Consider the following 19,049-nt stretch of genomic DNA (forward strand, 5'->3'; position numbering starts at 1 on the left):
TTAATGGTTTTTGTATAACTTTCCTGTTATTAAAACTTATTTTCTGATATAAATCTGGAATTAATATATTATTTATTCCATTAGCTTATAAAATAACAATTTTGAATGTTTTTTTTTTTAATTGGAGTTGTTTAATATAAACATGTTATTTATTTGGGTTGCATGTGAACACAAAAGTTAATAAAAGTTTGGGTAAATTGCTAAAACCTACCCTATAGTTTTTAATTATTGTTGAAACCTTCCTTGAAGTTTGGTAATTGCAATCACCTCTATTAAACTTTATTACATAGATGAAATTAGATGCCCAATGTTAGAAATCTCTAACAAGTTGAATGAAAATGTCCTAGATACCCATTAAGTTGCTATTGGGGCTGGTTTCTACAAATTTTATAGAGAACATAAAAAGAACAGATTTTAAAGTTGTAACTTTACCCGAGTGATTGATATGAATGGAAAATTTGGAAAACTAATCAATTTTAGAAAGGAGATTTGATGGATTTGGGCTAGCGACTCGTGAAAGAGAATTTAGAAAATAAACATTTTGTTCAAAAGTAACTTTATAGGTATTTTAGATTTTCCCTTTCCTCTTTAGAGGATTCTAACAAAGGGGATCTACTTGCTACTGTTAGAAAGTTCAAGGGAGATGATTGTGGTTACCAAGCTTCAGTGGGGGGGGATTGCAGCAACCAGAAACTTCAAAAGAGGTTTCAGCAATTTACCCAAAACGTATGTTTTATTTTCAAGGCACATTTAAGATGTATGTGTAAAAATGGTTTGGGTTTGAATCATGTCAGGAGTGTTTTTTAATAAAAAGATGGCAGATGGACATGGTATTAATTTTTATCAGTGCATAGCAACACAATACAATTTGATATGTGTTCAAACGGGCCGTAGCAGCTCGATAGATATACATGATACAAGGGATATGCCTTTTCTCATGGTATATCTATATCCATATGCATTGATACCAATATGATATGCTCCGTATTGGAAGGTATTATATCCATATTTTAATTATACATGCATTTTTTCTTGTAAAATCAATACTATTTTTTAATATTTATAAATATAAATTAATGATACCAGAAAGTTTGGCTGAATTCGATTCCATTTTGATTATCATAACTTTAGATCTGATTGTTAAATTCAATATGTCGCAGTCAGGTTGGATTTGGATTTAATAGATTACCACAAACTATAAGGCTACTCCTTTATTGTTAAGCTGGTAGGTTCTTTAATAGTTCACACGCAAGCTAGTTAAGCTGGTAGGTTCAGTGGTCGAGTCGGTTTGAGTTATTGGAGAGCTCTTTGGTTTGTTTCAACAGACATCATGGCATGGGCTTTTGAGATCAAGGTGGTAGTTTGGCTTAGGGATGGCAGTTCCCTTGTAAAACCAGGGCCCGCCTCACCCCACCCCGTACAGGGTGGGATTTTCCTGACTCTAAACGGGGATGGGGAAAATATTTTTCCCTGAATTGGGGATAGGGTGGGGATGGGTTTTGTATATAATTCCTTGAATTTGCCTTGAGTTCGAATGTAAATTAGTAAAATATTTTTATGTTTAATATTGATATTTAAAATATCTTTAAGTTTTTCCTAGATTCTTAAATTCCTAAGGCTCTATAATTCTATTTTTGAATTACCCTTAAAGTATTACAATTCTATTCTTAAAATACCTCAAAATTCCTATATCCTGTGTAAATTGTCCACAAAATAAATAACTTTTAAATAGTTGATTTGAAGTGGGGAAAATTCAGGAATTTTTTATTCCCAATGGGGAGTGAACAAGCTTCAAAGTATAGACACGTATCGGTTCGTATTGATTGATATGTTTTGTTCTGGAACTTGTCCGATATGCCCCCACAATGGGTGTATTGAAGGTTTGACCGATTCAGGGGGTAGAGGAGACTTAAATCACCCCCGTTGAACCGGTTGCAAAAAAAATAAAAAAAAAAACTCCAAAATGTGTATTGATTTACTTGATACGCCCCTATTGGCGTATTGGGCGTATTGATATTTTGAACCTTGACTATGAGACGGGGCAAAGTATCTTGACTATGAGACGGGAAGGGGGTGCCCTGCCCTGTTGCCATTCCTAGTTTGGCTGCTTAGGTAGTGAGAGGACGACTCAATTAAAGAAAGTAATACAACCAAGTTGAAGAGTTAAGACCAAGTTGTGTTGTCGTTATGTGAAAACACAACTCTCCACTTATGGTGCTTGAGCCATGTGCACTCTTTGGGGGTCGTGTCTCTTCAGCTTGTACAGTTGGCATGGTTGGAGTTTATGTGTTGCTTCAACTTCTAAGTCGTCTTTCAGAGTGAACCCTTTGTAGTGTGGGTGTGAAGTGGATACTAGATTACGGTAAGGTTCCAAATATTGATACGTCTGATACGTTGATAGGGGCGTATTGGGTGAATCGATAAACATTTTGGAGCTGTTTTTTTTTTTAATTTTTTTTCGCAACTGGTTCAGGGGGAACGGTTTAGGTCTCCTCTACCCCCTAAATCGGTCAGACCTCCAATACACCCACTGTAGGGGTGTATTGGAGGGGTCCCAAAATGATACGTATCGGTCGATATGGGCCAATACATGTGATACTTTGAACCTTGGATTAGGGTAAGATTTGGATTGTTGTTGGTTGGCCAATCTAATTCTTGATGGTCCTATATTGGGGGGAGATTTGAGCAATCAAGACTTCGTCACTTGCTTTTCAAGAGCTTGGGAGAGTAGAGCAGAGTTAGGTTGGTAGTTAGGTTTGCCTTAGTTTCTTGGTGACTTTTAGACCTAGCAATTGTTTGGTGTCTTCTATGACCTAGCAATTAGGTATACCTTGGTTGTTTGGTGTCAAGACGCACGGGGGTTGATTTCAGGTTGGGTTGGAAAATGCTAGACCTTAGCCCTAAATGTTCGGTTAAGGTCGATCCATAGGTTAGTTCAAATCATCCCTAAAAATAACTGTAGTTTAAAAAGATACAATAAAAATGCAAAAATTAAAGAAATTAACCTTAAAATTTCAAACATAAAATAAACAACTTGAACATTCAACAATTTAAAGAGTAAAGGATAAAGAGTACAGAATAAACAGTAAACATTAAAGAGTGGAAACTTCTAACCAGTGTTTTTGAACCCATTGACTCAGGTGTTCAGACCATTCATCTTGGAAATTGTCCAGGCAACCGGTTCCGTTTCACTTGTATGTATATGCAACTATGTATCCATATATGTGTATATCTATATTTATATATTTTTCATTGTAGTTATTTATGTATGTACATACACATTTATATATCCATACATGTATGATGTATATTGTATTGCTAAAAATTTTAAGTTTAAAGGCATTTTTTTTAAACATGATAATCTTGTTCTTACAACTCTCGTTGTAACCTGAACTGAACCTAAGCCCAACCTGAACTAAATCTGATCCTAACCCTACCCTAAATTGGGGGTTCAACAACTCTGGTTGGGTTAGGGTTTACCTCAACCCAACCTAACCCAGTGTGGCTTGCACCCCTAATCTGATTGTCAATTGATGCAAGTTCTAATATCCAAATTTGGTACAATTGTATTCGATGTTGAATTGGGTATTAAACATTTAAACTTTTGGAGTTCCCTAACGAAATTAGTAATAGGGAAGTGCGATATGCTCCTAACAGAAATTGTCCCAAGACTCCCAACACACTTCCAACATGATCTTTATTATCTACACATTTCACTTTGAGACTAGGATCCACCATGCATAAGATGTATAGACACATCTTGTTGGAATGGTTTTTTTTTGTTGGCAGCAAATCCGGTCTCTATGGTAGGATACTCTTGATATGTGACTTGCATATCTAGGGTTTAAAGCTGTTGAAAGTTCAAACTCTTAGGATGTATTTGGCATGTAGACATGTTCATAGGCCAGGTAGCCTGATGGGTGGGCTCCACCCGTTCTAAGCCTGGCCTGGACATGCATATTAGGCCTATAGGTTCGGACTTGGGTGCAAAACACTAAGCCTGACCTTTCAGGCTTTCTCAAAAAAGCCCAGTTCAAGCTCGTTCCTTAGTTGATAATATATTATATGATAATTTTTTTTTATATAATAGAAAATGTATGTATAATATGCTTTTTCTTTGTTCTTCTTCTCTTTTTCCAAGTAATAGTGAGGATTTTCATTATTTTTGGGTTTTGAGATTTTTTAATATAACTCAAAACAGCTTTTTTATTGAATGGAAAAAAAAACTATTTTTTTTTTTACTTTTTGGTTGGGCTCGGGCCCAGGCCCAGGCTTCTGGCTTTTTTATTGAATAGGCCTAGGCTTCAGGCTCAAGACCTAGGCCTGAAGGTTGGGATGGGCTCAGGCTCAGGCTTGAATATATTTTGTTAATATAGAGTCTGGCCTGAACCAGGCCTATTGGCAAGTCTTTTCTTGTGATCTTTTGGGCTTTCCAAAGTTTGGAAGGCCAAAATTTGGTCTTTCTGTATTTTGTATTTGGCAGTGAAAGACCGAAAACCAAAAATATGTATGCCCTAAAAAGCACGTAGAAATCCAAAGTGGCCAAAAATCTGGAAGCTTCAAAAACGTTTTGTATTTTCTATATATAAAATCATTCATTTAACAACTATGTAGATCAATAATAGACTAAGATACTTACCGGGTAAAGACCTTAAAATCTTTTTACATCTTTTGATCACCTAAATTGTGGAAAAATCTTTTTAAAAAGACACGATACCTTAACTGTAACATTTTATTTTGACTGTTTAACGATGCATGGTATAACAATGTTTAGAACATTTTAAAAAACTAAACTCTTTACAATGCACAAATCGGTGATGAAAGTTGTAGCACACTTACACGTGGCTGAAGGTGGCGTACATCATGAATCCAATAAGGGTGTTGCGCAGAGTAGAGGTTGGCGTGCGACACGGGACCAATGGCGCGACCACACGCGGCGACCTCGGATGGCTGAGTCCTCAAGGCTGGACTACATCCTAGCCATCCACACCCACCTACCTCTAGGAGGTCTCAAGTATAAATAGAGGGTGACCCCTCATAGGTGAGGGGCCTAGGCTCTCCATTCTCAAGTATTCACTTATCTTCATCGTGACCTAACTGGAGTTGTCCCAGCCCAGGCCTCATCAACCCTTCATCACACCCTAACTAACTTGACTGTTGGAGTCTCTGCCCCTGGGATAACACCCGGGGCCTCTGATGTTTCCCCCTCCACAGGTCGGACTTATAGGTCCGTAGGCCACATCAGACCTCGGACTCATCGATCAGCTAGCTCGGCTTGGAAGCGAATTCACCTTGTTGCCCTCGGTCCATCCAAGGTAACAACAATTGGTGCCGCTTGTAGGAACACAACTAAGACTTCCTTCACTTAAACTTACGTTCTAAGAAACTTAAAGAATAAACTCCTAAGCTTTAGCCGACATGGCAAGAAACATCAGGAGTACTCAGGACTTGGTTACGATGGACCAGTTTCAAGTGGTCCTTGACCAGCTCGACAACCTTGTGTAGAGGCTGGACAAGGTGGGGCACCTTGTAGGAGGCCGCCTTCAAGGCAACCGCCTTGCTAGAAGCTTGGGGCACTGTGGTGAATGCGTGTCTTTGGATCCCTTACCCATTGGTCCAGTCGGATCTAATAGGGCTGACCCCTTAGAGTCCGACAGTAGCTGGTGTGCTAGTCAGTCGTCGAGGACCTCACAACCCCCTAGTCGAAGAGGGGAAGAATCTGCATAGTCTCGCGACCACCGCCGAGACCAAGAACATCATCACCACTGCCGATGAAAGAACTCTCAAGACGAAGGTGGGCGATCAGGCCATCATAGCCCCATTTCAAGGGCCAAGGGCCGATGTTGCGACTCTCCCTTGCGCGTGTCAGACCTCCAAGACCTCTTGAATGACCGCATTAGAGTACTTGGGAACCAGGTTGACCCATACTGTGTTTGGGAAGGCCAAGACTAAGCCCGAGCCCCCATTGACCAGAAGATTGTCGACCTGCAGGTGCAGCTTGCCACAGTCAAGGATGAACTTCGACAAGTTAAGGAGAGCCAAGGTAACGCCTTGGCAAGCTAGAATCCCTCATTTAGCAGGATGGACGCCTTCATCGACGTCATCACCTTGGAGGCCCTTCCACCTCACTTCAAAGCTTCTACATTGGAGATGTATGACAACACCACTGATCAAGACGATCACCTAGAAAGCTTCTGGCACTCATGCTCATTTATGGATATTTCGACGCCCAGATGTCCTAAGCTTTCCAGGCAACCTTCAAGGGGGTAGCCCGTCGGTGCTAGAAGAGTGTCATCTCACTCTGCGGTCCTACATCAACCGTTTCAAGAAAGAAGAGCTCGAAATCTGAGACCTCGACCCCATGGCCTCCATGCACGCAACAATCCATGGCCTCCTACCCGGGTTGGCCCTCAAGTGTTCCATTGCCAACACACCTTCCAAAACCCATGCATAATTTTTTAAAAAGGTTTAGAAGTACATTGCCGCCAAGGAGGCCTCGACCAAAGAGGGCCAGGGAGAGGCCAACCACGACCATGGGGGCTCTGAAAAGAAGAGGAAGAATGGAGACGGCCGTGGCAACGACAACAAGGATACTGACAAGAAGTCGTCGGTCCATTCATATGACAAATACACACCACTCAACTCCACCCGAGCGCATTCTTCATGTAGGTAGGGAAGGAGGAGTACGTGAAGTGGCTTGGTAAGAAGAAAAGGAACCCTAAGAAGGGTAACCCAAGCAAATACTGCAAATACCACTACGACGTCGACCACAACACCGAGGGCTATTATGAGCTCCAAGATGAGTTCAAGTCCCTAATCTGCTATGGGTATCTGAAGTAATACATTAAAAATGATGTCATCTCCTCGCCCCTGTAGTAGCCATAGCGGGTAGGAGTAGTAGACGTCATCACCAAGGGTTTGGCCCCGGATGTAGTCTTAGCTACGGCCTAGAAGGAATGAGAAGCACTCGGCTCTCCAGCATTACCCTCACCTATGCCTTGCATCAGGAACCCCAATGACCTTGCAATGTACGATCGACAATGAAAGCAAGTTTAGTAGAATTTTTGTAATGAAGCAAGTTTCTCCCACCTTGGCTCAAGTCCTTAGTTATACGTTCTTGTCTCAACCGAGTGGCCAGTTGTAGCATACAACCTTAACTAAGGTTACACGTTTGGATTGGGCGTCGGTCTAAGGCACACGACCCTAGGAGGCCATACACCTAGTCGCTAGGTCCTCCTTGGCTAAATGACCAGTCGTAGCCCACAACCTCTATCTAGGTTATGCACCTGGATTGAACGTCGACCCAAGGCATACGACCTGTAGGTCACACACCTATTCACCTTTTTTAGCAAAGGCCCTAAGGGACCTTGGCCATAGTTAACATTGCAGCCTTTGATATTGGCTTCGGCCTCGGAGGACCCTCTTGGTGAGCGAGTTCTTATCTAGGCTGAAGAGTCGACATTGGCCCTTCGCTTAACACAAGTCGCGGTAGAACAAATACGCTAAAGAAAACGTTTCCACCTCGCCAAGACAAGAGCACTCCTCAATGCTAGTTGGGCAATTAGGCCTCGGCTATGCACAAGCCTATGCACTACGTCCTTGAGGAAAGTTTAGCTATAAGAGGCTCCACGTTCTAGGTAGCGAAGCTTGGCCTCGGCCTAACTACCTTGGCAAGGATGAGGAATAAACCAGGAGAGCTAAGGCATTTGCCTCCCTTTCCTTCTCGCTAAGGAAAGGGGCTTCGTGTCATCGGTGGCAAAGCTCAGCCTCGGCCTGGTTCACTTGAGTTCTTGAACGAGTGGCTCAATGAGCGACGGATTATTACAACTTGCGACCTCTCGGAAGGGGGGATCGCCCCCTATGCGCATAAAAACAAAAAAGAATGTGTAAAGAGACTGGGTCGAATGGGTCCTAGTATATTCTCTTGTAATATCTTTTTTTTTTCTTGTTAGATAATGGGCTTCTCTTAATGGGCCTGCTATTTCTTTTTGTTTGATCTCTTTATGTTATTGCCTAGCTGGCCGCCCACTTAAGGGCATATTTGTAATTACTTTAACATTAATTCTTAATAAAAGGGTTTAGAGAAGAAAGGGAAGATAATTCAAACATTTCTTCTTCTTCCTACTCTTTTTGCCATCTTCTTCTCTTGTACTATTGCTCTTACTTTTTTTCTTCATTTTCTCTCTAATATTCAAATTTACACCTAATTTTGAGGACTGATTTACATCTTGGTATCAGAGCAAGTCTCTTTCTTCCTATTTTTTTTCTTCCTCTTTCCCATACACCCTTAGATTAAGAGAGTGTGTGGAGAGATAGGTTTTCTATAGTTCAGAGGATCTCTGGCTTAGTTGGTAGAGGGTTTGGAGAGTTTAAATCTGGTCGGATATTGCCAAGAAGTGGTGCTGGTCTTCTGTTGCCCAAAACCCTAGCCGACTAGAGATTTTTGAAGGAACAGGTAAAGGTGAAGCTTTGGGTGTGGTGCTCTGTACTTGGGAGGTGTCTTTTGACTCCTAAAGGAGGGTGATTCAGGTTTGGAAGAGATTGGGAAGCTCTGGTAGGAGTGGCTGCATCTTCTCTCTTCCTCCCCAACAGTTGGACAAAGTAAAACCCTAGTTTTCAAGCATCTGGGTTCTAGTTTGACTTCAACTAAGTTTATATAGACAAAATTTCTAGTTCTTTGATTTTCGTTTGATTAATGGAGCCATATGAAAGTGAGTTAAAGCAGGTGCTGATTTTTGGCCTTGGCTCGGTAGATTCCGCTTTGACTGGTGTGACAACAATCAATGGAGACAGTTGTATGGGAGAGTAAGAATGATGCTGAAATGTATAGGGAATTGGTGGAGAGAAATAGGGTGTTTGAATTTCTCACTGGACTCAACCTTGAGTTTGACATCATTAGGCAAAATATCCTGGCCAAAGATAAGGTTACTCTTTCCTAGGCATACGCTATGATAAGCAGTGAGGAGAGTAGGTGGTAGGTTTAGTTGTAGAGTCCATTTACAGAATACTTTGCACATACTGGAATAAAGCTAAAGGGTCCTACTGAGAAAAATGAGCAGATATGTGAATATTGCAAGAAACCGAGGCATACAAAGGACACTTGCTGGAAGCTTCATCTTGAGCTTCTTCCTGATAGGTTTAAGAATAACAACAACTCTAAGAAGGACAGTTAGGTAGGAAAGCCTAAGACAACTAACGTTGCTACAGTACCTGAAGGAGGAAATAAGGAGAGTGAAGAAAAATCAACCATTGAGCAGTTGACAGCAATGAAGGTGGATTTGAAAAGTATGAGAGGCTACTAAATCACTTGGAAGCTACTGTTTCTTCATCTCACTCTTCCATCAACATATCATCTTCATCTTTATTTGCTCACTCAGGTATTTGTGCTTCTGCAAATCATGCTTCAGTTTCAAGTAATCATAAAATCCCTTGGATTATTGATTCTGGTGCATCAGACCATATGATTAGCTTGTCTAATCTCTTCTGCTGATACCATATTCTCTCTGGCAAAGAGAAAATATCCTTGCTGATGGGTCTCTTACTCCCATCTTTGGTAAAGGGGATATAAGACCCCTGACACCCTTTATTTATCCTCTGTCCTTCATGTCCCTAAACTTAATACAAAGTTTTTATTTGTTAGCAGCTTAACTAAATCCGTGAATTGTAGCATAACCTTTTTCCCCCACTCATTGTGTTTTTTAGGACCTACAATTTCAGAGGATGATTGGGAGTGGCCAGGAGGCGAATGGAATATACTTGCAGTTTACACACCGGATAGAGCTTTTGGACCACCTCATGGAGTTGCCTTAGAGTTAGTTTTGTCAGAGTCTGTTAACAAAGTCTAGTTATGTCACTTTCGGTCTGGTCATTTGTCATTTTCTGTTTCGAGTCATTTGTTTCCAAATATGTTTAAGGGAGTGTCTTTATCGAGTCTTCATTGTGAGTCATGTGAACTGGTAAAGCATTATAGACATTCTTATTCAGTAAACAATAAAAGATATCTTTCTCCTTTTCATATTGTTCATTTTGACGTGTGGGGGCCTTATTATTTGCCAACTATCGGGGGTTACAGGTATTTTATCATTTTTATTGATGACTACTCTCGTTACAGTTGGATTTATCTCATGAAATCCAGGGATGAAGTACCAGCTATTGTACAAAAATTTCATGAACTCATTCTCACCCAATTTAACACTCGGATCAAAATATTCCGTTCTGATAATGCTAAGGAGTATTTTGAGAAAACCCTCTCCTTCTATCTTGAAACTTTTGGGGTTATTCATTAAAGTTCTTGTTCCTACGCTCAACAACAGAATGGAGTGGCAGAAAGGAAGAACAGATATGTGGTTGAAGTTGCTAGATCCCTCCTGTTTGCATCCCATGTTCCTATAAAATTTTGGGGAGATGCTGTTTTTACTACTACCTTTTCGATCAACTGTATGCCCTCCCGGGTTCTTAACTTCAAAACTCCCTTTAGCCTTCTTTTCCCGAATGAGGATATTTTTTCTCTTCCTCTCCGTGTTTTTAGGTGCATGGTGGGTGTCGAATCCAACCAAAGATAAATGTCCTGTTCGAGTTAAATATTTTTGTAGATAGTGATGAGCAAGGTCATCTCCATAGCAGAAAGCAAGGATCAAATTGATGGGAGATAGCTTCCGGTTGAAGGGACAAGTTCAACTTTGATTCTTATCATTAATCCTTAATGCAAGGATAAATTGATATGTTTACAAACAAATTGGTTATAGCCATTAACAAGCTCTAACAGCCAGCCTCTACTCGTATTATTCAACAACCAAAACAAGCTCTTTGATTGCTTCTCTTATTAATAGACAGTCCTAAACAAGTTCTTAAGATTTAATCTATTAATAGCATTAAGAGGGGAGAGACCCAATTCTGGTCAGCGATCTCACAAGCTCGGACCGTTTAAACCAGATCATACATTTTCCTAACATAAATCAAAAACTTTTTTGCAATCAATTTTTGTTAATTGCCACCATGATCAAACTTACCAATCATATACGAAATTAGAGGTTCAATCTGCCACAGATTATTCTCATTGAATGAGCAAGGACACCTTTTTGCTTAATCAATAAAAATAATTTTCACAGTTAATCGCAGAAAACATATGAATACCCATAAACAATGAACTGAAATAAAAATCAATTAGATCTCACAATGTTTATAGAATCAAATCTTCCCTAACCCTTCAACTAGAAATTAAAACCTTACAGACACTTCATGATGAAATCACAACTTCCAGATGAGGGGGTGAACCCTACTTCTTCCTCCTTGGTTGATGATTGCTCTTCTTGAAGGTTGGAGTTCCTTTGGAGGATTTGATGATGCCCTTGGGTGCTAGTCCGCCCCCTTTATATAGACTTAGGAGGGAGCTGTCTCCTGCTCCTCTAAGGAGTTCTTTCTCCATTGGGAGTTCAGTTTTCTAGTAGATAATACCTAGATTAGATCTAATCTACTCCTATCTCCTAATTGGTAATCTTAATCTCTTTTATCATTCTAGAAATACAATAGAAAATTGAATCTGATAGGACTCTTCGATTTTGACCTTGATGCAGTCAGTATCAATTAAACCGCAAAACATGAAAGTTGTAGAGTTTTTCCTTATGTTTCCAATGCATTTTTAATCATCTCAATCAGAGTCCGGATGAGAGAGTTATTCCTAGATTACTGCACAACACCAAAACTATGCAAAATTACCTAAATGGGTCCTAGTATCTTCTCTTGTAATATCTTTTCTTTTTCTTGTTAGCCAATGGGCCTGCTTTTTCTTTTTATTTCATCTCTTTATGTTATTGCCTATCTGGCCGCTCACTTAAGGGCATACTTGTAATTACTTTAACATTAATTCTTAATAAAAGGGTTTAGAGAAGAAAGGGAAGATAATTCGAACCTTTCTTCTTCCTACTCTTTTTGCCATATTCTTCTCTTGTACTGCTGCTCTTACTTTTCCTCTTCCTTTTTCTCTCTAATTTTCAAATTTACACCCAATTTTGAGGACTGATTTATATCTGAATGCAAGAACAAAAATGCACAAGATACACAAAAATTATACTTCAGGTTGGCCTCCGGATCTTGGCGTCCCCTTCGGCTGGCACAGTCTGCCCCCTGACAGGGTGACCCTTTGGCAGATGTACCTCCTTGGCTTGGAACCTCATCACCTTAGATGCTTGAATTTCACCAATGCTTACCATGCCTCAAGGGCCTCATCGGTGCCTCTTACCAGCCTCGTGCCCCTCCTCGAAGTGGAGCCTCATTGCCTTGGAAGTCTGCAACCTTTCGTCTGCCGCCTTTAGTGTGTCCTTCAAACTCCTTAATAGCTCCTTCCCGGTCGTGGCCTCAACCTCAAGAGCATTCCTTAGCTCCCATTCCTTGCGCATGACCAAAACGATCGAACCCTGACCGTTCTCTGCTTTGATCAGTGTAGCGAAAGAAAAACAAAAATCTCAATGTAACAAAGCTACTCACCCTGGCCATCCTTACGGATAGTATGGCCAAGGAGCATGTTTCCCAGACTGGCCCTCATTCGGCGCTCGTCCCCAAACTGTTCCTCACCTGGCGTCCTCTTCAGCAACGTAGGGTCGATGTGCCCTTTCGCTTGGAGTCTCCTTCAACGACTTATGGCTGAGGTGCCCTCTTGGCCAAAGCACCCTCTCGGTCGAAGTGCCCTCTCACTTGGTGCCTCCCCTCCTTAGAGCTTGTTTCCTGGTCTAGTACTCACCTGACATCTCCCCTCCTTGGAGCCCGTTTCCCAGTCTGGTCCTCGCCCGACACCCTCCTTAGTGACTTGGCCTCCTTAAAGTAGTTAGCCCTCAGCGTTCAACGACACCCTTGTGAAAGTGTGACAAGCAAGTTGGTGCTAACGAACAAGAAAATAAGCTGACACACTAAGTTGATAATAGGATCCTCCTACCGAGGCGAGCGAAGTCGAGGCCAGCTCACACTAAAGCTTCCTCCTCCACTAGGAGCTCAGCTTGGACCTTCCCTAGTCCGACCTAAACGACCAGCTCCCGGTACAAGACGCGAAGAAATACTCATCCATCTCACGCACAGACAATACCCAACACTGAAACTTGTCTCGTGCATGGCCATGGCATGACCACCCGTCGTGCATACTTTGCACGATGGTGACCGGCTAGGGCCGACGCTTGGTCATTGCACTGACTTGTCAACTTGTTCGTTAAGCACGCGATTGGAGTCACATGTGCCTCGTACTTGCACAAAACTTGGTACCGAGATCTCTAAAGTCGAAGCTAACGCATTTGTGCTTTTCGGCCCTCCACGGTTCTCTCAAGAGGTGGAGTCAACAAAGTAGTGACCACAAAGACAATGGAAGCCCCATGAAACTGAGGACGACACCCACACACTCACGAACCAGGCTACCCCCAATGAAGCCTAAGCCAGAACCGATGACTCTACGCTCCCAAGTTGGGCTATCCCCAGCATCTCCAAAATCGAGACCGACGCCTCCACACCTAAAGACCGCTCTCACCAGCCAAGCCGAAGCCGAGGTCCTCGCCAAAGAAAGCCACTCAGCGCCTCCCAGCAAGGATGGCACACTCTCTTCGACCGAAGTCGAGGTCCTCAGCTAAGACCTCCACCACGGCCTCGAGAGTGGGGGGCAAATGATTTAGGTGCTTATGGAAGGCCAGTAGCATGCCCACATGTGGCTGAGGGCAGCTTACAACGTGGATCCAATAAGAATGTTGTGCAGAGTAGAGGTCGGCATACGATGCAAGACCAATGGCACGACCAAACGTGGCAACCTTGGATGGCTGTGCCCTCAAGGCTAGACTACATCCTTGTCGTCCATGCCCACTTACCTCTAGGTGGTCTCAAGTATAAATAGGGGGTGACCCCCTACAGGTGAGGGGCCTAGACTCTCCATTCTCAAGTATTCACTTATCTTCATCGTGACCTTGCATGAGCTGTCCCAGCCCAGACCTCGTCCACTCCTCATCACACCCTCACTAACTTGACCGTCAGAGTCTCCTCATCACACCCATCGGCCATAGCGGACCTCGGGCTCATCAATCAACCAGCTCGACTCGGAAACAAATTCACCTTGTTGCCCTCGGCCATTCCAAGGTAGCAACAGAATCTAATATAAATATCCCAACACTCATTAAATATTTCTTCGGTAACCCTGATAATTGATACTATCATTTCATATGATGTGGTATGGTATGTATCGATTCTTTGAATCCTGATTAGGATATGCATAGGATTGAAGTATGGGCAAAAATTTTGTATCATCCATGCAATTCAAAAAGGATGATAATTATGTATAAAAATTATTCAAAGTGTCGATCTTTGAACCTGTCCATCTTTGGGAATAGTGTTTAGCATTATACATGTCAACGTGTTTTATAAAAATTATTCAAACTGGTATATAATTATGTATCATATGATGTATATTGATACTTTTAGCCATGGATGCATTAGAAAATTTAAGTTATGCATGGATACATTAACTAAATTGATATAAATCTCAAAAGTATATTTGTAGTTCCAAATCCAAATCTCAAACAGATGTACATGAGAAAATTTTGATTTGATAGCTTGTAAGCATGAAATACCTGGAAATTGATGGACGAACAAAGTCTATTGAGTTTGTTCGGAACTGCCCATATATCTCTCAAAATGGTTGGGATTAGCTTCCACTTGGAAGACATATTTGTCCCTAAGACATTTTCTCAACCAATGACTAATCTATAATGGGCCAAGTCTTAAAAATATATAGGTCAAAATGGATTTTATTTTATAAGAAAATAATAAACAATAATAATAATTGTAAAAAGGGTGTCGATTGTGTGTGAATGTTGCTCCACAGAACAAATACTCCATTGATCGTGTGGTTATTCCCATTGGCCTATGGATGGTCTTACATGTTGAGGATGATATCAAGGGCCGTAGGCTACTTGGTCTAACAGAAACCACAAGATCGTCAATGTGTATACGATTGTGGTACGAAATGAAAGAAATAGTGACTCGTCTATTTTGCAATGTTCTTTTAATTAGGGCTGCCTGGTTTGCTTCTCTGCTGGGTTGGTGATCATCAGATACTAGCTATAAGTCTATCTATCTCTTGGGTTAACTTTGGCTATTGGGGCCCAACAACATAGGCTCTTGAGACAGCTTTTGGGCTGGGCACGTTTTGGGCAGTTTACCTATTGACACCCATGCTTTGGTTTTTAGTCAAAATAAATTAAGACGTAATTATTAATTTACCCATTCTCATTGTAACATGGCATTTCTAGAAATTCTCTCAACAGCATAGGTTGTTGGCCCCCAACAATTAAAGTTTCTCTCTCTCTCTCTCTCTCTCTCTCTTAACTATTTCTAACAACCACAAAGAAAGAGGGATTTGCTTTTATAATGTTTAGCCAAGTGGCACCACTTTCCCCCACTTCCTCATTGTCTCTAATTCCTATTTATCTCCTAAATTATCTCTAACTCCTATTTATCTCTTAATTTATCTCTAATTTAGTAGAGAGATTCTCTCCTAAACTATCTTTAATTCCTATTTATCCTCTCCCCCACTTTTTACCTATATCTATCTAAAAAAAGTTTAACTTAAAAAAATTCAGAACTATTTAAATGTTATAACAAAATTATATACTAAATTTAAAATATTTATTTAAAAGGCAAAAAAATAATAGATTTAATAATATTCATATTATTATTAATTCAATATTTTTAGTTGTTTTACAAAATTCATCATGAAATTATGTAGTAACAATATAAATTTTAATTTTATGAATTATTCAATTTAAATGTTATTCAAATAATAAAAATTTAACATTAAAAATAAAACATTATTTAAATATTTCAATAACTAATAATCTTAAATAAAAAACACTAAAAATAGCTAAATAATATAACAAAATATTTAATATTACATAATAACATTAAAATAAATAAAATTCAAATAATGAAAATTTTTAAATATTTTACATATTATTTAAAAATTTAAATAACAAAATATTTAACATGAAAAAATATTAAATAGTTAAAATAACGAAATTATGTAATAAATTTAAAAAAATTCTTAAAACTAGAAAAATAATTATAATATAATTCATGATATTCATATTAATAATAATTTAATATTTTACAAAATTAATAACGAATTATGTAATAATAGTACATTTATAATTGTATGGATTATTAAATTCAATAAATAATTAATATTTTAAGATTTATATAACAATATTATTTCAATAACTAAATAATATTGTAAATAACTAATTTCACTTATATCAATTAATAATTATAGAAGATAACTATCCACATTATATTTATTAGTAATAATTTTACAGTAATAGTGTATATTCATTATATATTTATATATACTATAATTAATATTTATTTTATTTTCAGTAATTATTTATTGTTTTTTTATAAATGTTCTTTCAATAATTATTTATTTATCTATTTTTATTTTGTTATTTAATATAAAACTATCAATACTTATTGGAGATTAAACAACTATTATTTAATTTTTGAAATTTACTTTATCATATTTAGTATATTAAATTTATTTTTATTAATTATATATTTTTTATAATTTATAGATTAATACTTATTAGAGATTAAACTATTATTTGAGATTACACTACTTATTGACTAATTTAGTATATTTTCAGTATTTATTATATTTTTGTAATTATTGCATTTTTATTATATATCTATTATATTTTCATTATTAACTTATTTTCAATGATTATGTACATTTCCTATAAATTCTCATTAATTATTGGAGATTAAACTATTGCTATTTATTAGAGATTAGACTATAAATTTAGTTGAAATTAGGAGTGTTCAATGATTGGTTTAGCCTAGTTGGGGGCTGTTTCACCAACCAAATCGATCTGGTCAAGTCCACAGTTTGTCACTTGAAATTGATTAACCATTAGTGAAAACCCACCAACTCGAGTTGTATTGATTTGGGTTTATTTTTGACGATATTATTAAAAAATAAATTTCATAAATTACAATGATATTATTAAAAGATTTAAACCTAAAAGTTAACTTTAAATTTCATAAATTACAATGATATTATTAAAAAATAAATTACAAAAATTAAATCTATGATATAAAATATTTTAGACTAAGAGATATGGGAATTTTCCTACTTTCCCTTGTTAAAGACAATTTAGTGTAATTTTAGAAATTTACCATGTGGTTTATACTCAATATATCATTTTGATCATTTCTATCATCAAATTGAATATTGGGTTAAAGGGGGACACTGTGTTCAAAATCAAATCATATGGTTAGACCGAAAAAATTGGGAACTAGACACCATTTCACCTCAAAACCACTTTTTGACAAAAAAGACCTCTTATTTAGCTAGCGAACCGCTGACCTAGGCAGTTGAGTAGTCAACCTAGACAACAATTTTTGGCCTTTTTTGTTTTTTGAATTTTTTATTTTTTGTTAGAGTGGGTCATCCATTCGGACCAAATAGTCGGATTGTTCAACCCTAGAATGATTCCCTATCTGGTCCTAAAAATCTTGGATGGGGAGTGGGTGCCTTGCCTTGAGCTTGGCTTGGTGTGTGGCATGGCCTGGCCCATGGACTAGCCTGACCCACGGCACGGCACAGGCCCATGTAGGCTCGGGTTGTGGGCTATGCCAAACTGACCCCAAGACGACACACATCGCACTTTGTGCGGACCACATGCAAATCGTGTTGTGCCGACCCAACACGACCCAATTTACACTTCTACTTGAACCCGCCCAATACAAGGACGGGGTAGGGAAATTCGAGGGTTCTCCATCCTTGATGAGGAGTGGGGTGCCTTGCCCCTGAACTTGCCCGACATTGAGGAGTGGTTACCTTTCCCTAAACCCGCGTGACATTGGGGACGGGGCGGGGATGGGGTAAAGTGTCTTGACTATGGGGCAGGGAAAGGGATGGGGTGCCTTGCCTTGAACCTACCCTGTTGTCATTCCTATACAAGTATTAATTACTAGTGAAATTAATAAAAATGTTAGCTTTTATAATTATCTTTATTTGTTTAAAGTTAATCAAATTTTTATTTAAAAATAATAAAAAGAATAAAAATTATTAAAATTACTACAAATTATTACTAAAACTAAATTTATTAAAAAAATATTTGTTTATATTCAATTAACAATAATTATTTTTTATAAACCAACATTAAATGAAAAATAAAATTATTAAATCTTTTATATTTTCCCGTGCATCACACGGGTCCCTGCTAGTATATATATCCCCCACTTTTCATCTATATATATCTAAAGAAAGTTACAATTAAAAATTTAACAATTATTTGAATATTATAAAGAGATTATGTAATAACTTTAAAATATTTATTAAAAACACAAAAATAAATAGATTTAATAATATTCATATTATTAATAATTTTATATTTTTATTAAACCCATAATGAAATTATGTAATAACAATATAAATTGTAATTTTATGGAATGTTCAACTTAATAACTATATAATATTTTGAAAAAAAATATTTAAATAACAAAATATTAAAAATAGATAAATGATTATGTAACAAAATATTTAAAATTACATAACAACTTTAAAGAAATAAAATTTAAACAACAAAGAAGATTAAATATTTTACATTTTATTTAAATATTTAAATAGAAATATTTAACAAAACTAAATTTTAAAAAGTTAAAATAATGAAATTATGTAATAAATTTAAAAAAAATCTTAAGAGTAGAATAATAATTATAATAGATTTCATAATTTTTTTATTAATAATAGTTTTATATTTACAAAATTAAAAAAATGTAATAATAGTTTAAATTTTAATTTCATCGATTATTAAATTTAATAAATAATTACTATTTTAAAATTTTAAATAACGATATTATTTAGATAATTAAATAATAATATAAACAACTAACTTTTATATACTTTAAATATCAAGATATTAATAAATAAATCATATCTTATATATTATTTCAAAAAAATAGATTAGATAACAAAATTATGTTATAACTTTAAAAAAAAATTATCAAATGCACATAAGTAATTA

Source organism: Nelumbo lutea, chromosome 4 (genome assembly GCF_056320005.1).
Source record: "Nelumbo lutea isolate HS-2025 chromosome 4, American lotus-T2T, whole genome shotgun sequence".
NCBI lineage: Eukaryota > Viridiplantae > Streptophyta > Magnoliopsida > Proteales > Nelumbonaceae > Nelumbo > Nelumbo lutea.